A 26,853-nucleotide genomic window follows, 5' to 3' on the forward strand; every position below is an offset into this window, starting at 1 on the left:
CTCAGGAAATTATCAAGGAAGACAAATGCAAGCTGTTCAACGGGTAAAGGAGTGCTGGGAAAAAATGTCTGTGAGTTTGAAGTGATATGTTATGATATCGAAGTGCTTTTTTCATGTTTTTTTTCATGTAGTTTTATTAAGATGGACTGTTAAAGGGGAAGCTGTTGAACTTTTGGAGGATGCAGAAACCTTTATCTGCTCGGGAAGCTCTCGAAAAGCATGAAAGGACAAAGGACAACGGGGTGTGTAAAGTCACATCTAAAAACAAACAAACAAACAAACAAACACGCCATAACAAAAAAAAAGCACTGGTGTACTTTTGAATAGATTATGAAAGCACATGCAAATATTGTATAAGACAATACAGAACTTGTGTGTCTGTATGTGGTGGTGGATAGGTGTGTGTGTGTGTGTGTGTGGGTGGGTGGGTGTCTTTAATTATGAATGTTATAACGTACCAACCAGGTACTCACGTGAATGTGTGTGATGAGTGAAATATTGTTTCAAGACTTTTTTCAGATTTTTACATTTACAGTTTTGAATGTGTGTGTGTGTGTGTGTGTGTGTGCGTGTGTGAGTGAGTGTAAGTGGGTGTGAGGGCGAGAGAGGAAAACGCATAGTAATGAATGCGTCATCTCCCTTTTCTTTAGAAGGATAAAATAAAGGAGAAAGATTGACGCAATTTGACGTCAAACTTTCACTGTACGTAAACCGTGATTTGTCAAGACAAGATCAGGATTTCACGACTGAAAGAATGACGGACAGAATGTTTGATTCTTTCTGCCACCTCATGACCTCCTTTGATTGTGTGACGTAACTCTTTGCCTTTAATAGCATAAGCGTTTTCTTAGCTAACTGCTTTCTACAAGGAATCCTTTTGCGAATCTATCATTGTGTCACAATGGATGATTTCTTTATTAAGGATTGATGTGAAAGAAAGACATTCAAAGCAAACGATCCATGTGGACATCAACGACGTGATAACTGTGAATATCCTGATCTAAAAGTCTTACTCTTGTAAGACCCTAGGAAAGCCTAATAATACACTAGCACTTGTATATCGCATTCTGTCAAGCCAAAAACAAAACAAAACAAAACAAAACAAAACAAATATTACATTACGTATCTAGGAAAATAAACGTAATCATGAAGAGATCTATGAGGTACACACAAGTATTCATGCATTTCTTTATAATCTCTTGGTATTACAGTACATAACAAACTTTCTTTGAAATGTTATACTGAGAGCGTTGGTAAAACTATTTCATGTACGAAAGGCGTCATTGATAGACTACAGTCGTACGTTCCCAAACACTCACTATTCATACTGTATTCGTCTCTGATACTGTACCTTAGCTACGGATTTTCACAGAGAAAAGACCCCCGAAACAAAGTCTTTATTGTTACCATACAAGGCACTTCTGGTGATCCATAATTCGGCTGCGTGTTTTGATCATAAGATTATAGAAATCAAATATCTGTTCTGATTTCAGTTGGGACAATATATACACAGTTCTAAAGATAACTTCCTCCATTTTTTTTGTTCTATGTTTCTCCTTGACCAGACGCATACCATAAATATCCAATCAGGCTGTCACATGAATTTCATGTACCCTTGTTAAGAATTGTAGCTCAGCATTCTGAAAGTCCCATAGTATGTACATCGTAAGTGCACCATCAATGAATTCGTTGAAGATTAAATTGAAATTGCTCTCTTTGCAATGCAACAGAATTGAATAAATTTCGCCGTTCTTTCCTCCCTTCTCTCTCTCCCTCTCTCTCGCGCTGTATGCAGGGTGTTCCTAAAAATGTTAACCATAGTTCAAAGTCAGATTTGTCAAGAATACATGGTTCATTCTTGTGAAAGTGGCTCATCAGCTTTAATTTGACATCTTGCTTTCGTCATCATTGTCACGGATCACAGAGTTAGGGTCCTTCGAAGGTGAAGGGTACAAAACCTACTTTTTGCAAGTTTTGGTTTGTAAAATACGACACCAACTTTTCTGTAAGATCCTTGGTTTCATCGTTTGTTTGTTTATTTTTCACACTAAGTTTTGATGAAATGATATCTCCTCTGTTAACTTTGTGCAAGGCAATGTAATGTTAAATAACCAGTGTCTAGCTGCAAGCTCTGTTGTTTTCATCCTTTCCTATATTCATTTCACAGAATAAAAATGATAGATGAATGGCACTGATTGCTACATTTTCATAGAGCAGGGTAACTAGCTGTAGGTATTAAATTGGGACAAGTGCAGTCTTGATTTAACAAGAGACAGCAAATGATATCTGATCATTGTGCAACTTACAGTTGAGCAAAGGACATTTGTGGTGACAACATCTCACCGGTAGCATAATGGATACAAGGAAGCATTCCGTTTGCGGTTCCCAGACAGAGATCCTCCATCCAGAGAGATTATCTGGGCGAATACCAACAATACGAAACAGGCGGAGGAGAAGGAGATGCTCAGAAAACATTTAGGCTGTCAGGAGACAACTGGAGGCCCATTCAAGAAACACAACTACACACCGTAATGGTTTTAAGAATAAGGCCAACAACTTTCCAGCGTATTGCACGATTGGATCTTAACATGTATCCTTACAAAGTACAAGACCGTCATCAACTGCTGGAGAGGGATTTCCAGAGGAGGCTCAGCATTGCGAGGAGGCTCCTGGGCAGGATTGAGGGCGATGCCAATTTCCTGCGAAACCTTGTCGGCGACGAAGCCGCACTATGCATGGACGGGAAAGTGAACACCCATAATGTCGTGGAGTATGCGGCTGCAGGACATCCACCAGAGTTCAATTACGACGTAAAAATGAGCAGACAAAAATTGAGTGTATTGGGCTGGCCTGTGTGTAAGTGGCCAAATAATTGGGCCATTCCTCTTCAACAGAAACATGAATTGTGGCATGTACTTAGATTTGATCAATGAGGACATTGTGTCCTAACTGGAAGAAAGCTTTGAAAGACAGGATCGAGGAGTGTTCGCCACCTTTGGTGGGTACAGGATGGTGCTCCAGCTCACCGTCTCCGAGCTGTCCGTGAGAGGCAGAGCCATTTGACCACAATACCCTCAATCATGAGGTGGAATGGCCTCCACGATCTCCTGACTTGACACCCTGTGACTTTTTCCTCTGGGATACCCAAAGAGCAGGGTATAAACATCCCCACCACATGATCTGGATGACTTGCAGGCACGTATCCGGCATGAGATCGATGTTCTTCGTCATGATCCCGTAATGGTTAGAAGAGTAGTGCGAGACATGCAGCGTCGTTCACAGCTTTGTGTCGACAGGGGAGTTGGACACGTCAAAGGTGTTGGTGCATAAAAGGTAAGGGCTGAATGATGTGCTCACCAGAGATTGTAAATTACAGTCACTTGCATAGCAAGGGGATATCATTTCATTGAAACTTGGTGGGGAAAAAACCCGATGAAACCCAAAACCTACAGAAAAGTTGGTTTCGTACCTTATAAATCAAAAACTTGGAAAAAGTAGTTTTTGTACCCTTCTCCTTCGAAGAACCGTAACTCTGTGATCTGTGACAATAGCGACACAAGCAGGTTGTCCAATATAAAGCTGATGAGCCATTTTGTATTTTAGTAAATATTTCACGAGAATAAACCTATTCTATTCGTATATTTTTTTTTAAAGCATGACATTATTGTTTCTTCGCAGGTTGTGTTACCATAATAACATCACATCACATATCCATTACTACCTACTCTACATGCTTCAAAGACTGAACTACTGGCAACAAATATGTTTATCCATATGGATAAGCATTTGCCAGTGATTTCATGCACGTCTTGTATGGTTGCTATATGTTATAGTACCCCGTCCGAGCTAATCGTGTCTGTCGACTTTTACCATTGATTTAGACTTTGATCTGGGATTTTGTTTTAGGGTATACGGAATGTTCACTTTTTTTTTTCTCTCTTTTTTTTTCTGTCTTTTTTTTTTGTTATGTTCTCTCCTTCCTTTTTCTTTTCCTGTGCTTTTATATAGTTGTAAATTTTCGGGGAGACCCATATATTACAAGCACATCAGTCTTTTCAGTGGGCTCCTCCATTTCTTCGCAGAATATATAAGTTGTGTGTGCGCGTGTGTATGTGTGCGTGTGTGTGTGTGTGTGTGTGTGCTCTAGTTGATTATAGAAAAAAAGCATACTGTAATTTGGCTTTTTTATGTATTACTCAAATACGTGTTGAATATTGAAATAGAGTTTGGCTCGAAATTGAAATAGCAGTTGCTTTGGGCACATGATATACTTTGGTCTAATACAAAATATAGTGACAAGTGCCCTCGAAGCATTGTATGTAAGAACGAAGAAGAAATTTGTCAAAACGTCATCAGTTGGGAATAAAACGACTGACATTAAGATAGAAAGAGTTTTGGAGGAGGTTGGGATATGAATTCTTGGAATATGTTGTTGTTGTTTTTTTTTTTTTGGGGGGGGGAGGGGTTAAGTAGTATACCACGGGAGACATAAACGCGTGTCTTGCCGATAGGATAAGTAAAAATTGTATTCTTATGTGATTTATGTCAGTGTCGACGTTCTGAATTTCTCATCTCCGGTGTCCCTGTGTGGCCATGAATTTGAGTCCATGATGTTCTCACCCGACTCATTATTTGAAGTGGAAAAACAAGGTCTCGTTCCTGAAACAAATGGACCAGATCCCAGACACAAGATGGGGCATCGATGGTGAACATCTCCAGGGTGCCATATAACGCTCGGCAAAAAGGAAGCAGATACATAACGACATCTAAGTTATTCAATGCAGAAAGGATCATCCTCATATCCATTTGTGGGAGAATCGGAGATACACCTGAAGTTTCAGTAAAGGTATATAAAATGGTTACAGCTCGTTATTCCGAAGGTTCGTTATTCCGAAGGCTCTTCAGTCAGAAGATTCCTTATTCCGAAGGTTCGTTTTTCCGAATTTCATTTTCGGATGAACAAATCTTCGGAATAACGAAGCTTCGGAATCGGAATAACGAACCCTTTTTCATTTTCGGATTAACGAACCTCTAGGTATAGGGTATTTGCGTGTTTCGGATTAACGAACCTTCGGAATAACGAACCTTCGGAATATCGAACCTTCAGAATAACGAACAGCACCCGGCTATAGAATAAACCTGTCGAGAAAAAAAAAAAAGGAATAGATTTAGCAGGCACTGATGGATTCAGACAAACTGGGAAGAGATAAATCTTGTTTTGTGTTACTCTATGCTCTGGTGCGTTTTTATTTACACAATGTGCACCTTCCTGTACTGATCATAACCAGTGGGATCCTGATGATGGGGCGCGCACAACCGGGTGCGCGCCCCGCTTTATCATTTGCTAAAACAAAAGAAATAAAAAGAAAAAAATCGAGGGGGGGGGGGGCGCGTGTGCCCTCTTTTTACGGAATTCTTGGATCCGCCCCTGATAACCACTACTAAACAGCTACTACGAACGACAATAAGAAACACTTTTCTTTTAAGGAATAGCTATTTTCCAGTTTTTCTGTCAAGTGCAATTTAGGGGAAATCGGAACTGTTAATGAATCCACATAATTAACCCTTATTATTTCAAAGAGTGGGTTGTTTCTTTTTCCTATCAAAAACACCTGTTACATCGTTCATCATATTAGGTGTGTGTGATATCATATTTCAAACAAGGATATGTTTCCTGAAGACAGACACATTATAATGCAAAATGAGCCGAGAAAGGTGGTTACATCTGATGATGGGTACAATAAATCAGCGAAGAGAAAGCGATAAGTCATCCACTATTAAGCACACAGATTGATTGTCACCGAAGCTCACCGTTAATTGTGTAGCATAAATTCAGTCTCCCAAGGACCACTACACTAATACATCAGAGTTGTCTCTGCAAAACGAGATCAATGCTAACATTTCTTACCAATCTTTAAGCAAATGAAGACAACACACATATATATATATATATATATATATATATATATATATATATATATATATATATATATATATATGTGTGTGTGTGTGTGTATATGTATGTATATATATATATATATATATATATATATATATGTGTGTGTGTGTGTGTGTGTGTGTGTGTGTGTGTGTGTGAGTATAGACAACAATATGTATCCACGAACTTTAATCACAAGTGGACTAAGCTGAACTGAAAACTATTACAGGTTCCCCTAGTGCCATGCATTACTTGGCAATATAAAACATGCCAATCCCATGAAAACGAAAATCATGACAAATAAAAGTTATATCCCATTTCTACCAAGGATATGCCATTGTTTGTAAAAAGAATGTATGAATCTTCTAAAATGAAGTATTTGTATGTCTATTAACTCACTTAAACAAAAACGCTTCAGTTTTGTAATTATGCAAGCGTTCATTACTTGCAGATTTAGCTCTACTCCTGTATCGTACTGGAGGATTATGGTCTTTGTGGTGATCACTATATCATTCAAACATTCATATAACACTCCGTCATTTGCTATGGTATAGAAGGGGTTGTCTGGTGCTTGATTTGAGAAAAGTGAAATGAATCAGCCTAGGTTATCAACTTGGACAGGGCTCAGGATCTCAATTCTTTTGTTTTCAATCTATGTCTGTTTCTCCTCTGTCTGTCTGTCTGTCTGTCTTTCTGTTCTTCTCTTTCTTTCCCTTTTCTCTGCCCATCGACATCAGTTTCCTATATCATCTCCCTCCTCTGCTGCCTCTCTCTTCGCCCGCTGAACTTCTTGGGGAAAGTGGTGATATTTCCTTGTTCCGCTATTCTTTCTCTCCTGTTTTCTACGGTTTCATGGTGCATACTTCTTTGCCTCCGGGGTACAATGAGTATCATAAATTCTCTGCATGAAATCTACTTTTATTATCTCGATCTACGAGGACTGAGGAAAAAAACAACAACAATAAGAGCTTGAACATCAATTCGTATTTCAAAATCAGCAGAAAAACAAAAGCCAGTAGGCTTATGATTCTTCTTTTTTTTTTTGCCATAGGACACCTAGAATATAAGGAGGGCGGATATTGCAGTCTGTTTTGATTCGATCTTGCAAATGACTACTCGCTCTCATTGCTTTGATGGAGTGCTCGTGCAATTTTAGCCGCCAATTACCTCAGCTCCCTGCAATTTGATCTTCCGAATCATCCGCCCCCTATCTCTTCCCAAGTCCTGACAAAGTTCATCATCAGAGACTGCGATGCGAGGTTAGATCGCACCGAGATAGGGTGCGCTTGCGTCGAACTCGTGAGTTAGTCGCCAAAGTGTTATTAGGAGCTTTAGATTTTAGACGCGCGGACGTTCAAAGGGGAAAAAATGGTCTGAGCGTGCGCAGAAGCGCGGGTCAAGTTGACGCACGCTTCTGCGCACGCTCAGAACAGGTTTTTTCCCTTTGAACGTCCGCGCGTCTAAAATCTAAAGCTCCCTATTATACCTTTTTCAGTGCCATTGACAAGGTACGTGTTTTGGTCCAGCATCCTGCAGTCACATTATAGTAAACTGCACGATGAAGTACTGCATAAGAAAGCAGAATTCGTCCCAGTCGAGAGTCCAAAGAATTTGAAAAGTTGATTCTTTATCACGGACAACAGAGCAAAAGAAGAAGGTTGAGGTGAATTCATAAGGTCACATATACCGGTACACAAACACTCCTTACATAAATTGTGGAATGTCAATGAAATACCTTAAAGAGAAACTGCCATGGACCCTACATGGGTATATATATGTATATGTATATATATATATATATATATATATGCCTACAAAATGTGTAATCGGGCTCTAATGCTGATCGTAACATGTTGGTTCGAATTATGAAGTTAAGTATCTAAATTACCAGACGCCTATTATTTTGTATTTCTTTATATGAAAATATTTCCATTGTTATGAAGTAGGTTACTGAGGTAATTGGGAATATAATAATTGCCTGTAAATTTCTAATGTGGTGCATGCTTGACTGCATTAAGACTCAGGAGCCGAATTAATACGCGTGTCTTCACCGTTGCCGTTGGAGAGCTTCTGAAAGAAATTTCGACAAATCACCTATCACTAAAAAGCTTATAGTCTGGAATAAGAGACAAACACTCGAGAGCGAAACACTCGAGGGAATGTCAGCTCCTGTCGAACAGTTATTTTGAAATTAATGCCCTAAACAGATTCACAATATTTCATTTGCAGAATCTTTGACAATCTGCCCAAAGGTATGTTTTGTAATGCTCAATCAATCTTGCCTTTGTGTATTTCTTCCTCTGACCATCTTTATTCCCATCGCTATTTTTCTTGAGCGTGTGAAGAAAATTCGTCACTGTGCCTAGAGAGTCTTACCCGGCTGGAATTGGCGTGTTACAAATCCTCACATTTATTATTTAGTACCATTATCATTATCATCACTACTGATCTTATTCTGAGTAGCATGCTCCGAGATGTCGACCCCTTGGGGCAGCTACTAAGTTCCTATAACTTTGATTAAGCTTGCTCGGCATTGGTTAGAACAACTCAGTCCTTCTGAGGGCATCCACACAGTGATAATGCAGACGCTTTACACATTGAAAAACGATTTCACAGCGGACAGTGGAAAAGTATGGATGACAGTAGAAAATCAACCAGTAAACATGAGATGACAATCAGCAAGACAAATCATAACAAACAAGGCAGAGTCATTTAGAGAAACCGTTCATTTAGAAGGACATGTTAAAGCAGTTGTCAAAGTACAAAGAATACGGAAGGTAACATGGAATGTTTGAGAATGGAAGACAAAAACAAAATTAAAGAGGTGGGAACAGAACAAGACAATACTAAAAAAAAAATGAGAGACAAAATAGAAATAAACAAATGAGCATTTTTTGCTGACATTTCGCTCCGCGCCAATTCAATTAATTACATTTGCATTCCTTAAAATGTTTTGATTATATCTCCTTCGGTTATAAATAACCAAGTTCATTCGGTGCATGTGCTAAAAGTCGTATGTATGAATTTCCTCCTCTCCTTCCAACCCCCCCCCCAAAAAAAAAAGAAAGACCTGAAGCATTCATTCTGTGTCTGATTTCGGCTACAGCAGAGAGGATATATTCAGACGGGAAACACAGGGTATACTAGACAGGCCATAAAGTTGGTAACATTACCAGTGAGGCAGATTTCATTGTTGGATCTTCCCTGCAAGCATGCAATGGACGTAATACTCTGAAGGGACATATTGCCCCGAATTCACGAAGGTGGTACAAATGAAACCATGGTTTAAACCATGGACAAAAAACATGGAGCGCCAAGTGTTGCACGGAATATTTCGTTACGAAATTGGTCATTTCGTCGATAAAATGACCATTTCGTGGATGAAATGTTCGGTTAGTTACAAAATGTTGTCATTTCATTACAAAATAATCATTTCATCGACGAAATGACTGATTTCGTAACGAAATATTCCATGCAACTCTTGGCGCTCCATGGTTTTTGTCCATGGTTTAAACCATGGTTTCATTTGTACCACCTTCGTGAATTCGGGCCATTAAGGCATGGGTCTTCATGGTGACAAAAGAACGAATCCCATGGCCTGCTTTTCGCTTGAATACATGGAGCAAAAAATTTCTCCAAGTATTCACCACAACAATGTAACTCAAAATATACCACCGTGGATCATAGCTCCATGGTATCACCGACAAAAATGCATTTTGCTAATCGTAACACAACAGTCCTCAGATACATAGGAGTTACAGGTCATAATGCCTTCAAACGCGAAATGATTCTCCAGAGAGAGAGAGAGAGGGGGGGGGGGGAGGGGGATAGATTCGCGAAGTACTACTTAGAAAGCAACGTGGCGATGTGGAGATATGACAGACGACACACATCCCTGGGGCAAACGACTTTTTGAAAGGTCTCGCTTTTCGAGTTCGCAGGCTGTACACCTATTTTTGCTGCTGATGTTCTAGTTATTACTGTTTTTTTTTTGTCTTTTCTACTGCTGTTATTGTTATATTGTCTGTTTTTTCCCCACGTGTGCATTCAGTACTTGTTATCAGATTATTTTTTTTTTTCGTGTTTTGCCATAAACATCTCTTTTTTTTATGTGGGATAATCCTCATACTGTGGTACCGAATTAATATGTCCAAGTTCAAACAAACTTGCTTACCTAACCTCCGACACTTGAGTACCTTGATTGTGTGAAACATTCTGCTATTTTCAAGTAGGGTCTTGTGAAGAATACATAGATAGTAGTATAGTTTTTGTTGTAAACACTGAACTTCATGCGTGACGACACCACTAGTGCAACGACCTACGCTATCGCATGCTACCATCTATGCCATGGCGTCATATTTCCTGCCTACATTATACCTCCATGATGAAAGTTACATCAGATCATGTTTTATTTATTTAGTTATAGCTAATGTTCCTCTTAAGAGTCATAAGTACACACACACACACACACGTAAACGCATTGCTTGATCTAGTCTGATCGCTCCGAGATGAGCCAAACAAATGAAGTGAAATATAATACTTGAAACGCAAAGCATCGAATGGTAACGTACTTTAAATGATTTTCCCTTCTTGAAGCAACCTTATTGAATCGAATTGCATTGAATTGAATTGAAGTGAAGTGAATTGATTTGAATTGAATTGAATGTACATGTAGTCTTCTTTGTTGGAACATTGATAACAAAGTTAAGAGAATGAGAAATAGTGAAAAGGTTTGTTTCGATGGCGCTATATTTAGGTCGTATTGAGAAGCAGTAATAATATAAATTTAGTATTATATCTAAGAAAAAAAAAACGTATGGAAGAACAGCTGCCAAATCTAGCATGTTATATTTACAGTTAATGAGACGAGAGGGGAGGCAGAACAATGTAGAAAGATAAAAATTACGAATTGGCGTAAGACAAGACTCTTAAGTTCATACGTGATGCAATTAAAGTCAAATTAATTAAATCAAAATTCATTATCGATCAATTATGTGTACCATGCGCAGAAATTAAAAAAATGAAATTATCATCGTCCCTAATTAAGATCATGGTCATAGAAAGACCCCCTCCCCCCCCCCAAAAAAAAAAAGTTTTTTGGTTTTTTTTTCGAGGTGAGTTATTTCTTTTTAGGTTCTGATTCGCGCATACCGCACATGTAGGTGTACACATATTCACTTGTGTGAATGTGTGTGTGTGCGTGTGTGTGCGTGCGTGCTTGCACATATTATGATATGTAGCCTAGATAGAATAAAAGGAGGCACGGATTGATAAATGGAAAAACAGAAAGAGACAGAAAAAAAAGACACTGGTGCATATAAGTAATGTTCTCATGGGCCGTAAAACTTCAAAGACGGAGGAGAATAGAGAAGGTATCTGCGTTTCGGAACGCTCTGAATGGTGAAATGTTGCCGCAAAGTCAGACAGACAGACAGACATACAGACGGACCGACAGACACACAGACAGAGGGAGAAAGGGACATATCAATGTCCTTGTTCAACAATCGGCTCTTTGCCTGCCCCTGCCACACCATTCGTAAACCTAATATTTCAAAAGTGTTACGAGAAACTTCCTGACTTCCTGACGATGTGGAAATTACTTCTCAAGATCTGTCTCGCTGCCTCCCCGAATTATTTATGTGACGTCTATCTCCGAGGCTCGTCGCCGGCAGATACACTATCCGATTCCTAATGTCATGTGACTTAACATTAGTAGAACGTTCTCTTACTGTTTTAGAGTTTTTATTCGTCGCAAACCAGTAAGTGATCACAATTACATCTCAAACACACACAAGAAGACTTTCGGTCGGTATTTTCGAGCGCGTATTTACGTGACAGTGATTTATAACCCCTTGACATTTCCCTTTTCCGAAAGCCTACATGTCATGTTCGGCTGGTGAAAGGCAGTTAAACATTCCTTGCAATAAAACAATAATGCTGTTACAAGAAATGACAAAACGGCGTTTTATGGCATTTCCGCTCGTGATATGCCACTACCAAATTTTAATGCGCTCTTGTTTAACTCTTTATCAGCAATATTCAAAGAAGCAATAAGGGAAATCTCCGTTTCTGAGATTGCTTCTATAAACGAGCGACTTCTTTATGATACATACTTGTGTACATACTTTCGGTCTTTTCTTTAGACCGAAAGCTCGGCAATCTTCTCGCTATATTTATATACATACATATATATATATATATATATATATATATATATATATATATATATATATATATCCTAATATTGAGGGTGTCTGTCTGGTTTGTTGGGTGAAAGCCAATTAAGATTGTGTTGGGCAGGGTGTGATTGAGAATGTCACTGTCCTCTGCGCACAGTGTAACTAACCACTCGGGAGCGGGAACGAGGTCGAGAGTGAGCGGGGCGATAATACTCGCACGGGGGTGTGCTCCCGGTGGTCAAGAGGGTGCTAGGTGTGGCACGTGGCTTGAATACTACTGTTCGGTGGTGGTGGTGGTGGTGGTGGTGGTGGTAGTGTGTGTATATATATGTGTGTGTGTGTGTGTGTGTGTGTGTGTGTGTGTGTGTGTGTGTGTGTGTTGTTGTTGTTGTTGTTGTTTTTGTTTTTGAGTGCAATGTTTTGTTTTGCTTTGTTTCTTTTTCTTGACATCTCAGGTAGGGAATGACCACTGAAAGATAATGATAGTGACAATGTATGTTGATAGTGCTCACAGTATATAACAATTGTTTGGAGGATGGTGAATAATTATGCTACTGAGGTCAATGATGGGCGTAATTATAAGAATGATAGAGATAATGCAGACCAACGCGATGAAAACTAATGATCAAATCATTTTGTTCAGTTCAGTTAATTTTATAAATATCTGAAAAATTTTCATGGTACAAACATCGAAAGAAAACTAACTTCTCATACAAAATAAAATACACAACACAAATTCAATTGAATAATCGAAATCTACAATGAAAAATCAAAAGGCACACATGAAAATATTACCATTATGTGAAAAACGTAATGTAGATATCTATGTCGATGGTTTCTTTTCTAGTAAATTATATAAAAGAACAAATTATAACATCAATAATAACATTGTCTAAATTTACTGTATTTTCTTTTGTAAGTAACTGAAACTTGTGGTAGGGGCTGTTATCAGAATAAAATTCATATTTGGTGAGGTGACCATCCTTCATGTAAAGTGAAAAAAAAATATGTATGGTTAATTAAGGATAAAAAAAAACGATGCAAGAGGGAGTAGGAAGGGATGGGGGAGGGAAGAATTGCTTCTAAAGACTGAAACAGCAAGTCGGTCCGTGGAATCAGATTTAAAGGTTACAATTAAACCTTTCTTCCGATTTGCCTGTTGTATGCTGTAACAGTGGAGTATAGGAGCCTATCATGGCGTAGTCAGTACTTTTTTTCTGTTTGAATTGTTTGTGACACAGATGCTTTCGTTTGGGTTTGGAAAATGTGAACATGATATCCATACACGAACAGACAAATAGTTCACAGTGATGACCGAAAACAAAGATGTTTCGTCAACGAAACGACTAAGCATGAAAGAACATTATTCCGAGAACACCTTTAATCCACGCCCAGCACGGGTGTCTGGAAAACGTGGATTGCTCGTAGGACGGACTGTATTATGTTACCCAAGAAATCGAAAGAAATATTTGATGGTCCATTTTTGGCTTCCTCTCACAACAAGTGGTTGCTCTAGCTGCATATCAGGCAAAGAAAACACTTCAGAGAGAGGAAACCCAATACAGAGCGAAAGGATAGCTAATTGGCTATAGCGAATTTCTTGCCCCGTCAGTTGGGAGTTTTAGTGTGTCTTTTATGTTTCACGATACAAAGCTCCCGTTACATAGATTTGTTTCTCAACAATGTTAAAGGCATAATTTACAATTTGCAGAAGAAACAAAAACCCAGCATTAGTGCTTTAAAATAGTTCTAAAATGTGAGTTAGGGATAGAAACAACCACTGTAAAAATTTGAATCCGTATAATCGATGTTAAGTATTGTTAAATTCACAAAAAGTGAACAATAGTTACAACAAAAATGTTTCCAGACTAAACCGTCTACAGTTATGGTTTAATAAGAAAATATCTCCTTACATTTTATGCTTTATTGCAAAAATTTTATATGGTAGGATGTTTTGTGGTACAACAGAGCTACACACATGCATCAAATGTGATATCTTAAACATTTTTAAATCACTGCTCCCAAAGGTAAACAGGACTTTTAAGTACACACACACGTGCAATTATTTATGCATGCACAATTATAATTGCATATTTATTATGATGTGATAGCATTTCCATTAAGTGAAAGTCAATGATTCCAAGCTTTGCTTGGTAAACTTGGATCGGAAAGTCGCAAAAGAAATAAGATCTAACCCCTCATGCTACAGAACCATTAAAAAAAAGAAAAAAAAAACACACACACAACATGATTCAAGTTAGAGACTGTAAGAGGGAGAGAATAAGAACTTGGGAAGGACTTCTTACAGAGAAGGGTACAGATAGATAGATAGATAGATAGATAGATAGATAGATAGATAGATAGATAGATAGATAGATGTAGATAGATGTATATATATATAATATATATATATATATATATATATATATATATATATATATATGTATAGATAGATAGGTAGATAGGTAGGTAGATAGATAGATAGGTAGATAGATAATATAGATAGATAGACAGATAGATAGATAGATAGATGTAGATAGATATGTAGATAGATAGATAGATAGATAGGTAGATAGATAGATAGACAGATAGATAGATAGATAAAAATGAGAGATAGATGAATAGGTGCATGGACTGGACAGCTGAATATATATGTTGACAAAGGATGTTTGAATGCATGTATAGCATACAATCAGACAATCTTTAGACGGAAATGGCGGCAGTAGAAGGAGAGATGGATAACAAGGAGCCTTTATGAAATATAGACAGATGCCTTGGAAGACGAATGAATAGAAATAGAGGAACACGTAAAATGATTTAGAGTTAGAAATTTTTCCTTTACATTATACATAGATATAGACAGATCCATGGATCGATAGGTAGAGAGATAGAAATGGCAATAGCTACAGAGAGAGAGCGAATTATTATTATTTTTTTTTTTAATTATGGGTGTATGTGCATGTGTGTGGCTATGTGCATGCAATTCTCGGCGAGGGCGTGAGAGAAACATTTTCATTACAAATTTTATTTTCATTCCAGGTCTCCCCTGAGGAGGGTTTACAGATTTCCATCTTATTCAAGAAAATCTTTTCATAGGATGTCTTCTTGTGGTTATTCCTTGTTTTTAGATTAGACTTCTTCTATCGCACACTGAGAGGAAGACAGCCGTTGCACGTGAAATTGTCTAGTATCTGGCATACCTCGAGGCCCATGCACAAAATAAGCAAACGAGCAAAATGTAACAATACTGTGCATACTTCAACTCTTTTTATACCAGCATGGGATTTGCGTATGTACTAATTCATAGATTTTTGCTGCTTTTGCCAATTCTCTTCTTGTCCTACCCCCACCAGCGTCATCGCAATCTCGTTTATCGATCCAATCCGTGTACTTTCAAGCTATATGTGGTTTTCCCGCCACATCCAAACATCCTGAAAGCAGGCTCATTCTCAGGAGATGGCCAGTTTGATTATACTGATGTGACGTCACAAAGATGAAATACTTATTTTCCTCTTTTTTCATTCCGAATTTCATGTCTACATCTCAATACTTTTATTTTCTATAATGTTCAGGTAATTCAATAGGCATGTCTGTCTGTACATGGATTCCGGTTGTGTTACCTTTATTGCTCTCGGTTTTGTTTTGTTTTTTCTGCTAACAAAGTACATCTTATTTGTCCAAAGGAGAAGGACTGTATAGGTACGCTGGTAATGACAAACACAGATTTTGATTAAAAAAGCACACAATATGTCATCAACAACAACACCTTCCGGACTAACTGCCATTTAAATCCGTGAAGGGTATTCCAATGGTCATAATAATCAATATATTAATCTAACTATCCTTTTACCGATCTAATTACAGGAACTGATATTTCTGTCTAAATATTACAAAGCTGTGAATTCGTAGTGATTCTTGAAAGACATAATTATCATTCTTAGGTTTTTCGTGGACTTCATTGTGTTTGTGTGGAATAAAATCTTTTAGACTTTTAAAATGTTGTCTAGAATTAACAATATCCGTCCTATCAAGTTTACTTAGAACATATTTGAAGCTTAGAAGCACGAGTTGAGACCAGAATGAGAGAACATTAATTTGAGATATCAAAATGAGACACCCACCAGACACATCAGATACTTTCATCCTTTGGCGTCTAAGGAAAAAATAAAATAGGAAAAAAAAAAGCTCATTGGGCAAACCACGAGTTGATTAAAAAAGAACAAAAACAAAAACAAAAACAAAAACACACAAAAAAAGCAAGCTAGTCTAAAGTCCACAATTAATGGAAAGTTGATGTGATTGGCTGTTAATATTTTGACGTCACATCCCATTTTAATGAGTTTCTATCTAATGAAGATGACGAGGATTATAACTCACTGTCTTTTCGTAGACTTCGTGTATGCATGTGCTTTCATGTGTTGATGTGTGTGTGTGTGTGTGTGTGTGTGTGAGAGAGAGAGAGAGAGAGAGAGAGAGAGAGAGGGTGTGTGTGTATGGATTTCAAGAGTTGCCTTTAACGGCAGATAAGATGAAATTACAGTGTCTTTTTACGCTTGGACTCTCGTCGCATTTCGTCTGTGTCTTTGGCTGTGCCTGTTTGTGACAGCCGACGGACAGACTGTGGGCTATTGTGGTGTCTCGTCTCAGGCACTGACCAAAAGTACCGCCTAAAGCTTGACCGACGAGTGCTCCTCAAAGGCCCTGCTCCTCGTACTCGCATGGTCAATGGGACGCAATCATCACTCGGTTAGGTTTACGGAGCACCCATTCACACCTAGAAACTATTCGGGGCACCTCGACCAACAGAAACGGCAACTTTGCGCTTCATTTGCCAGGAGCACCTTTACGTAGGTAAATCCAAGTTTGTTTGTTTTTCAGCAAATCCCATTTGTATGAACAAAATGTCTAAGTAATGAAATATGTATTTCTTATTCCATGTCAATATATTCAAGATGAGTGATTATTTGGCAAATAGTTGGAAAATATTCGAGAAATCTTGCTGCATCAAGGGCGGTTGACATGAGTAACGTTCAAGTTTTATCTATAATCTGCCATTTTATGTCGAGGGTGCAAAAATACGTGACATCAAATCAGACACGGTCTTTTCCTTTTGAAACACGTTTGAATGATGACCTCGTCACGCCTATATAAAGACGTACAATGTAATTATTACAGCTTGATTCAAATAATACGAAAACGAAACACATGTAAACATAACTTTACTCTGCGGCAGAAGAGCTGTGGTTGTTGGTGGCTGAACAGATTCAATGTTCAGTAACAAGAAACACACGTAAGCAAGGGCACTGAGGAATAGGAGCCAAGGCTTATGGGTAAACAGATTTGGTGTTGAATAACACAATGCATAGGCAGAAACGGATATGAAGACAGGTAGCCGTGGATGTTGATGGGCAAACTGTTTAGTGTTAAACGGTGTTTAGTGACATAACACAAAACACGTAGACAAGGGCACTGAGGAATAGGAGCCGTGGCTTATGATGGGTAAACAGATTTGGTGTTGAATAAAACAATACACACACAAAAATGGATCTGAAGACAGGGAGCCGTGGATGTTGATGAATAAACTGTTTGGTGTTAAATGGTAGGCGGGGTATGGGTTAATGGGTAAATTAGATAGATTATTCATAGAATTAGAATTACTGCTATAGCAGAAAATTGTTGCCTGCTTGGCCTTCATCCATAAGACATCATAGTTAAGAGAATATAGGTCAGTTGGATAATGATATGTAAGGTTTACAGTCATCAGTAAGAATCAAACACGAAGTTCAGTTCGTCTACGAGCACTGAACTATATCCTTCATGAAAACATTGAGTGCACGTCCATTCTACTTCGTCACACACAAAATGTGAAAAAGATAACATTGGCGTAAAGTCCTACAAAAAAAAAAACAGTAGAGCTCTGAAAACAAAACGTTAACACAAAAATTAGACAAATGCAAAGAAGTAGACAGAAATCAAGTTGGTCAATGTCACTTCACTCCCTCGACCCCCCCCCCAAAAAAAAAATAGAGAGAAAGTATAAGTAAGTGTATTAGTAAATAATACATCTATCCACACAGCATACATAAACAAGATAATCATAAGGAAGAAGGAAATGTGAAAAAGAAAAAAAAAACACACGCGCAAACCGCAAACAGATCAATATAACTAATCAATGATATCACACTAATCACTGTACAGGGTTCTGTTTGTTTTGACAGTGACCGACACATCTATATGTGTGTGTGTGTGTGTGTGTGTGTGTGTGTGTGTGTGTGTGTGTGTGTAGCAATCTTATTCATGCATTCAAATATCCTAACATTCAGCTGCCAAACATTACATTTCATAAACGCGGGAAACTGAATTTAACATGTTACCATGGTGACGGATTTACGCTCTTTTAGGTCATGGAAAAATCGGAGTTTGTTTTTTGTTTGTTTGTTCTTTTTTTTTTTGTAGAACCTGTTGCTTTTACAGGATCTAAGTTGTTAGTATTTTATTATGATTACAATAAGTCAGGAGGTGGTCCGTTTTTGACCAGGGAGTTTTGATATGATATGATATGATATGATATGAAATAAACTTAACTTAAATCAATCACACAAGGCAGCTAATTCGGTTGACGACTGCTGAAAAGGTTGCTGTATTCAATTATTAATGGTCGACGAGTCATGTGGTAGTAGGGAATGCCGCAGCACGGCGAAAAATCGAAGCCGTTCGGGTAATCCAGACGGTTTGACGACCCATGCATGACTTCTTCGCCTTGGCTCACCGATTTTTACTTCTGATCGTTATTGTGCGGGTGTTTGGGCATGCGACTCGTGGCGGGGGGGGGGGGGATGTTGACAGGAACTCACTCTCATTGTTTTATCCTCTAACGCTGAGGATTGCAGTTTAATAAAACAGTAGCCGTTACATTTTATGCCTGCTTTCTTTCACTTCTACGCCTACAATGATTAAGAACAAATATAGGGTGGAGACGGCAGGGGGATGAAGAGATATTCTCATATAGCCTCGAGGAGGAAATATGATGATGTATTCGCGATTCATAAGGAGGGTTAGAGGGCTCTTCAGAGGGAATGTCTTTCAGGAAAACGGCAAAGAATGCCCCAGGAAGAGTGAAAAACATATACGTTGACGCAAATTCCTCAACAGCAAATTGTTAAATAATGCCTTAAAGGCGACGAGAGAAGATCAAACTCCCATTGTTCAAGAAAATTGTAGAAGATAGTAACCACATTGTACCCCACTGCAGTGAATATTGCAAGACCACAGGACGATATGAAAGTGAGAAATTAAAATACTTCTATCCAAGCGAAATTACGATACCTTCTACCGTTCTGGACTGGATTATTGAGAAAATAGTATTTGCACATTAGTAATACACTTATCAAAATGCTGGTGATATACAAAGTGAAAACGGACATCTATGTATTGTTTCTTCAAATTTGAACTGAAGATCTATCTTTGTGTGTGACACATTGTCGGAGCCGGGCGCCTCTGATTTTTTTTTTTTCACAGATAAATGACGTTATATAAATGCTGTTTCATCATCATCATCATCATCATCATCATCATCATCATCATCATCATCATCATCATTATCATCATCATCATCAATGCATGGATATGATCAAGCCGCAACGCGTGCTTTGAGGCGTACATACAAAATGATGGACTAACGAACGTCAACACTGAGTGTCTTGACTGTCGATGATATATAATCTAACCTAAGTGCCTAATCTTACTGCAGCAAAGTAACTTAAACGATATTTTATTATATAGGTACGGTACAATACTGTAAAGCAATACTCAGTATCTATCACATTTTTTTTTTTGGGGGGGGGGGGGGAGGGGGTAATTACGAGCATGTCGCCAAATCATTGTTTAACAAGGACAGGATTGCTTTTCCCTATCTCTCCACACAATGCGGCCCAACTGCTAATAGAGGGTCTAAAATTATTAGAATATATCCTGTATCCATTTTTTTTATGTTTGCCCAAGCTCCCGATTTTAAGATCAAATTCTGTTTTTGTCAAAAATTGTATATAATTCACATACACGGAACTTCTTGCTATGTGGAATGCAAAAGTTTCATGAAAATCTGTCCCATCGTGTATCACCAAAAGGAATAATTATTGGATAAATTTCGTCGTATTTTTAGATAGTTGGCAGACATAAATTTGTAGCATTCGACGTGAGAGGTTTCAGAAGGTCAAAGACGGCGTGCAAAAATACGGAAGACGAAAGTTCGAATTTGGCTACCCCGCATCAAAGTATTTTGTCATTTTGACCCTATATAGTATACATGTGCCTCCTGTCACATCGGAGATGGGTGGGGTGAAAGAGCCGAAACATGCGGAAACAAAAAAAAAAAAGAAGAAAGTTGACAACATTGTTTGTAGATCTACTATGGATTCTCCGAAAAATTAAAACCATGGTGGGAGTTCGTGTTCTGCGTTATCTCGTATTTGAAGATTTAGGAGATGCTAGAAGTTTATTTATGTTTCTTTGCGAATTTGTATTCTCAGTTTATAGCACCGGCATTTATAATACATGTATGGTATGACGATAAAACCCAAATAGTTACAATACTCAGATGAATAGTACAAAAGTCAGCGGGACATAGAACGACATTATATAATTTTAAGAACGCTCAGAAATGTGACATTTTCAAACATAAGCAAGTGCGTCATCTATCTTTTTTTAATCTAAACGTTGTTGTATCAGAGTATTTTAAATGCATATTATACAGACAATGAACTAAAATGAACGGCAGATTAACATAGTGATCTAAAGGGCACTAAAGTTTAGTGGCATTATATCTATTTCATTTACATGATATTGTCATGAGGGAAACAAAAATGAACTAGGCCTATAGAAGGAAAGAAAGACAAGAACGCATGAAACATTTGCCCTGTGCTTTAGAGAACAAATAAATAGTGGTCAGCTGGTGGTTGCGAGGTCTTTCGTGAAATGGCAGTCACAGAATAGAAGGTAACCAAAATTGACAGTTGAGTACAGTTAAAGTATCAATACTAATGAAGCAATGCTGATATTATTAGGCAGAGAATCACAAGCATGTACACCATGGCATGTTGTCATATGAATTTATGAACGACAAAGGATAGTTACAGTACAATATCCCGAGCAAAACCCACAGCGTAAATAGTGACATGTCATTGCATACATAGCAAATAGCTTGAATATTGGGCATATCTTACAGATCCAGTTTACATGTCAATATGTACATTTCTTTTTTTCTGCGACATTCTCCATTATTTTGTTTGATCACAAGCTACAATAATGGCTGCCAGTGAAAATGTCTTTGGCAGCTACCAGATTCGAATGATTGACTCGTCGTAAGTGATAACAACAATTATTTTCTCTGTTTGTATATGATCATGATTTTACTTCCAACTATTACAACCAAAATGCCATGAAAAAAAAAAAAAAAAAACCAAAGAGACAAACAAACAAACATACTCCGTATGGAAGACATCTGTCGAAAAACTGGACTCAGTTCAGTGCTTCAGCTTTTCTTCTTTCGCACTTCCAGAATAATTGATGTCAAATTTTCTAATAAACCAAATGCAGAAGTTTTGTGTAAAAGTTTGCTCGTATGCTGATACCTATATTTGCAAAACATGAAGTAGCCTAAGGAACAAAATAAATGGTGGTTATTCCGTCAGAATGAGGGCCTTGTTGGTCATCAGACTAGAAGTATGTCGTTGTATATTAACAGTGCCGTCACATTTTGACTATACGTAATGCTCAGTGGTCGGCCTACATAGAAGGTCGAGTTGAATGGGTTCCACAGAGGAATTTCCTTTTACGCATACGCTTTGCATGAAACATGATGCGCAGTAAAGAGTCAAGAGAAGAAAAGTTTCATTACTGAAAGGGCAAAGGAGAGCAACCTATTAATTCTACAAACAAATGCATTCAGAAAAAAGTGTATGAATCATAAAAACATGATAATTATGTTGAGAAAAGAGGGATGAAGGGTGTGGGTATTTTTTCTCTCTCTTTTGTGGTTTGAAAGTGATCAAACTTACCCCCTCTTCCATGGACCAGCCATTTCCGTTATTGTTGTCCGGAGAGCAAGATATGTAATATGGCTGTTTCTTTGTCAAATCATTCGGTTCATTTCCAAGTCTATAAAGCAATGTCACAGTTCACAGCTGCAGTCTGGATACAATAATCTACTCGCTTCAGTTCCTCACAAACCTCTCTTCTCGCTGACGCATTGATTTCAAACTTTACAGTAAGCATCTCATATAGTGCTGCATCTGATGAAAAAAAGACGAAAGTAAAGGAGAACAGAGAAAAAAGCATCAACATCGGCAAATCCGAAGATGTCAGTTTATTTTTCCTTTCTTTTTTTCTTCCGTGAATCAATTTCCGCATCTGCAGACGACGAGCGCGTATTTCAGAATGAACAAATCCGCCGAAAGCCGTGTCCATGGAAACGAGTAGTGCGGGAATGCGCGCGAAGGAACAACTATCGTATCCGCTCACAGGGAATACTCTGAACTCGCAGCGATGTGCCGCCTTCAGTGTTCTATTCCTCAGTAAATTTTACAGCCTCTTCTTGGAAAGGGTCTTTATGTTTCTTGTGTTTTCCATATGAGTATTAGTTGGATTAGAAATTGTATATTTGCTGTAATATTTTGCGATGAAGATATTTCCGTTCTTTTGCTGATAGCTTCAGCGAATTTCAATGTAATTTTTTTACATAGATAATGATATAATATTAGAATTGTCTTTAAACAAACAAAACAGACCGCCGTTTAGTCATGAAGGGTGGAAATTTGTTTTTCTTCGTAATTAATACTGTTTAAAACATATGTTGCATTGTCAATCACTGCTTTGTTATTTCAATATGACTCTCTTTACAACCCGTTACTTCCACATATTGCATTCAAGCTATAGGACATAAAATGAGGTATTTTTGGAAAGGGAGGGAATGAATGTTCCAAAGAAGCAAATGTAGTATTTGATAGTACAATCAAACTTGTCTATAGCAACCCCGTCTATAGCGGCCACCTGCTGTATGCGACCACTAAACACAATTCTCCCAAGAGAAAAGTGATGTTAACGACCCTTTCTGTATATAGCGGTCACCTGTCTACAACAGCCACTTTTTTCGTCTTCCTTGAGTGGCCGCTATAGATAGGTTTGATAGTACCTGATGCCGGTAAAGGGTGCATGCTTACTTGCGGAGACAGGACGAGAAAGCAAGCATTGTTGTTCTGATGTTCCAAGGAGGACGACATTTGAACTCTCACTGTTCGTCAGTGTGCGTCGCAAAACCTATAGGGGCTCTTGCAACTAGGTTTAACATATACTACTGCAAGAAAGTACTTGAGAAAAATCGCCATCACAATATTCTTTCCCCGAAGAAGACAGGGAGATTAACATATGAAGGGTTTTCCCCTAAGTTATGTAGCCTATGGCTTGCATAAACAGAGTCATAAGGGACTTTTGTCATGTCCTCTTTAGAGGAATTGCAAAATAATAGAACATCAAATTTCTCCCTAGTTTGGGTGGGGGGGGGGGGGGGCGTAAACAGACTTGTTGCTACATATTTCCCGTTTCCACAACTGCTAACTGTCCAAACTAAACCTTGAGTAATACTTGCCATGCACGTCTTTTGTTGAAGATTTAAGGATATTTTTATGTACTCAAATATTTGGGTGTTTTTGTATCATATGTAAGTTTTGAAACAAGTAATCCCTGCTCTCTTATACCAAGTACTATGTGGGTAAACTGTGCTTTGTTTTATGTGAGGGATCATCAGTGCATCCATGCAACGGGGTCATTCCACGAGACCGACACCCACGAGTCATACGGCCCACGAGTTCGACATTGGAAAAAGGTTTATGAGTCATACAGCCCATGAGTCCGACACGAGGTAAAGTAGCGGTCCCGACGGCGAAATTATTTTTCCCGCATAAGTTCTGGACCCCAAGTCTCAAAACTTCAATTTATTGACGGAATAAACGGCAATATAATGTGAGATACTATTTGTATTACATGCAATACTTTCGGTGTGTTGAAAATTTTTAAAGTTCAATAATTTGATTAAGAAATGTAGTACCCCCCCCCCAAAAAAAAAAAAGCAAAAAGTGGGATTTGAAGCAAAAAGTGGGACTCGAACCTGGGACCTCGAGTGTATGAGTCTGAACGTACACCATTTGCCACACGAGATATCGCTGCAAGCAGACGTTCTTTTTCCATTCTTAGAGCGTCTTGTTAATGATTGCGTCATACGGTCTAATGCATATTCATACATTCTCTCACGGGGTCCGGAACTTATGTGGGAAAGATAATTTAACGTCCCGACGCAGCCTCACGGGTTGAACAATAGCTTAATTGAGACAGCTATCTCGCGCATGTGTAGAACACCATTTTTAGCCTAATAGCGTCATATTTAGCGTTCTTGTTGCAGATCTAAGGCTCGCTAAAGAGGCATATGAGTCCAATACTAGGCAAATAACAAGCCCAACGAGTTTGACGCTAGACAAAAAAGGTCCAGGAGACCGACAATGTGCTCAATAAACCCCGTGATGTAGCGAGTGTCGAACTCGTGGGACTTGTTTGCCTAGTTTCAGACTCATGGGCCTCTTTGCCTGTAGTATCGAGGCCATGAGCTGTATGACTCATGGGCTGCATGATTTGTGGATGTTGAACTTGTGACGTGCTCCCTATATATGTCAACAACCAACAAAGGCATGCGAACTCACAATTTCAGAGATATTGCTTTACAACTCTCTCATGGGCTCGCTGAAAAGATTCATCAGATGGGAATGTCAACTGAATAGGAAATTACGTATCAGGAAAAAAAATGAACACAAACAAGACATCCCACTTCACAAGAGGAAAAAGGAAGGAATCCATCTCCCATATGCACAAGTCGGCAATCAGTGCCCGCGTGGCCAGTAAAAATCACCACATCAACCGAAGAAAGTGTTCCATCCTAGCCAGAGACTCTGTCAAAACCTCACTTTGGATAAGGGAATCCATCCACATTCGCAATCAACAAGGAAAAACTTCATCTCCTTTTCTCAATATACGATCCCATTCTCTCAGATCGGCGTGCGCCAGCTACGTCGTCTAGTGGGAAAACATCTCTCTCACAGCGTTCGATCAGAAGAAGCCTACAGATCCAGTAGGCGAAAGTCTCATCTAACAGGTAAATTGCAACTGATTGTGACAAAATGAACTTTTATCCAATCTCTTATTTGCTTATACACAGAAAACAAAAACTTGACAAATTTAGTTTTTGTTTGATAATTTAGCAGCTGTAAATGACCCTTCCCCCACTAAGTCATTCTTGTTAAGTTATTATTATTATATATTTGTCACATGAGTAATAATCTGGGTACTTACGTGTATTACAAATCAATTTAAGTCATCATACGTTAGCGTTGCAGAGTAGTTTCTTTTTAAAAACGTGGGGGATTGCACGCTCAACGCCATGATTTATGTTGACGCTGTCGAGTGTGTGATGTTGCTCTTTGCTGCTCGATGAAATTGCGCCATCTCTTGGCAGGCGCATGACCAATCTAACCCGATAGACGTAAAAAAAGCAACCGAGATGCAACCAAACTGTGAATTAATAGGGCCTAAAATCAAAAGTATGATGTCGGCACAAGTTATGTATGATGTCTTTCCCGTTATCGCTAATCTTCCAGGGGACCCAAAATTTTGCTATTGCCGAAGCTTAGAGACGCTTTAGGTAAATGCTTTGTCCAAGAGTGTGAGTATGGGGCGGAATTCGAGCTCGGGCTTATGACTACCTCCCTTTTTCCAGTCATCATCATCATCATAATAATAATAACAATAATAATAATAATAATAATAATAATAATAATAATAATAGTAATAGTAATAATAATAATGATAATGATAATGATAATAATAATAATAATAATAATAATAATAATAATAATAATGATAATAATGATAATAATGATAATAATAATAATAATAATAATAATAATAATAATGATAATAATGATAATAATAATAATAGTAATAATAATAATAATAATAATAATAATAATAATAATAATAATAATAATAGTAATAATAATAATAATAATTAACGGTGCTCAAATAGCGCATAACACGTAATGCATAATGTCCCTATGCGCTCAAGAAAAGGGAAGACAATACAAGAATATAAAACGGCAATTTCAGTGTCATATCGGTATAATCCCATGCTACATATTACCTTGTGAGTGGTTGGGGTACTTGTACCCGTCAATGACTTTTTAAGATCGTAAAGGGGTATTTTAGATCTTCTATGGGGGAACTGATATTCTATAATTTTGACGTCATTGCATTAAGACTCTTCATGAGTTTACAGGACAGAGAACTTCAACGTGATCAGGTGAAACGTTAAGATTTCGTTTTCACTAGCCAGGCTCTGGCAAAAGAAGATTAGGAGGAAACACGCACAAACCAAAAACACTGGAATCATCATGAAAATATGTACTGACTCTCATCAACAATTCGCCAAACAATATATGCGACCTTCCAAGAACCGATATGCATGGACAGATTTCACTAAGAGACGTTGTTGGCATGTTGTAGCCAGAGCATGAAGGGAGCATTGACGATTTTTTGTTTATTGTGTTGTGACTTAAGGTAATCATGTTTTGTCATTACGATCATGAGGGAGCACATACGGAGGAGATAGGACCGTCACTGTTGATGTGCTTTGGTTTT

Source organism: Diadema setosum, chromosome 5 (genome assembly GCF_964275005.1).
Source record: "Diadema setosum chromosome 5, eeDiaSeto1, whole genome shotgun sequence".
Classification (NCBI taxonomy): Eukaryota; Metazoa; Echinodermata; class Echinoidea; order Diadematoida; family Diadematidae; genus Diadema; species Diadema setosum.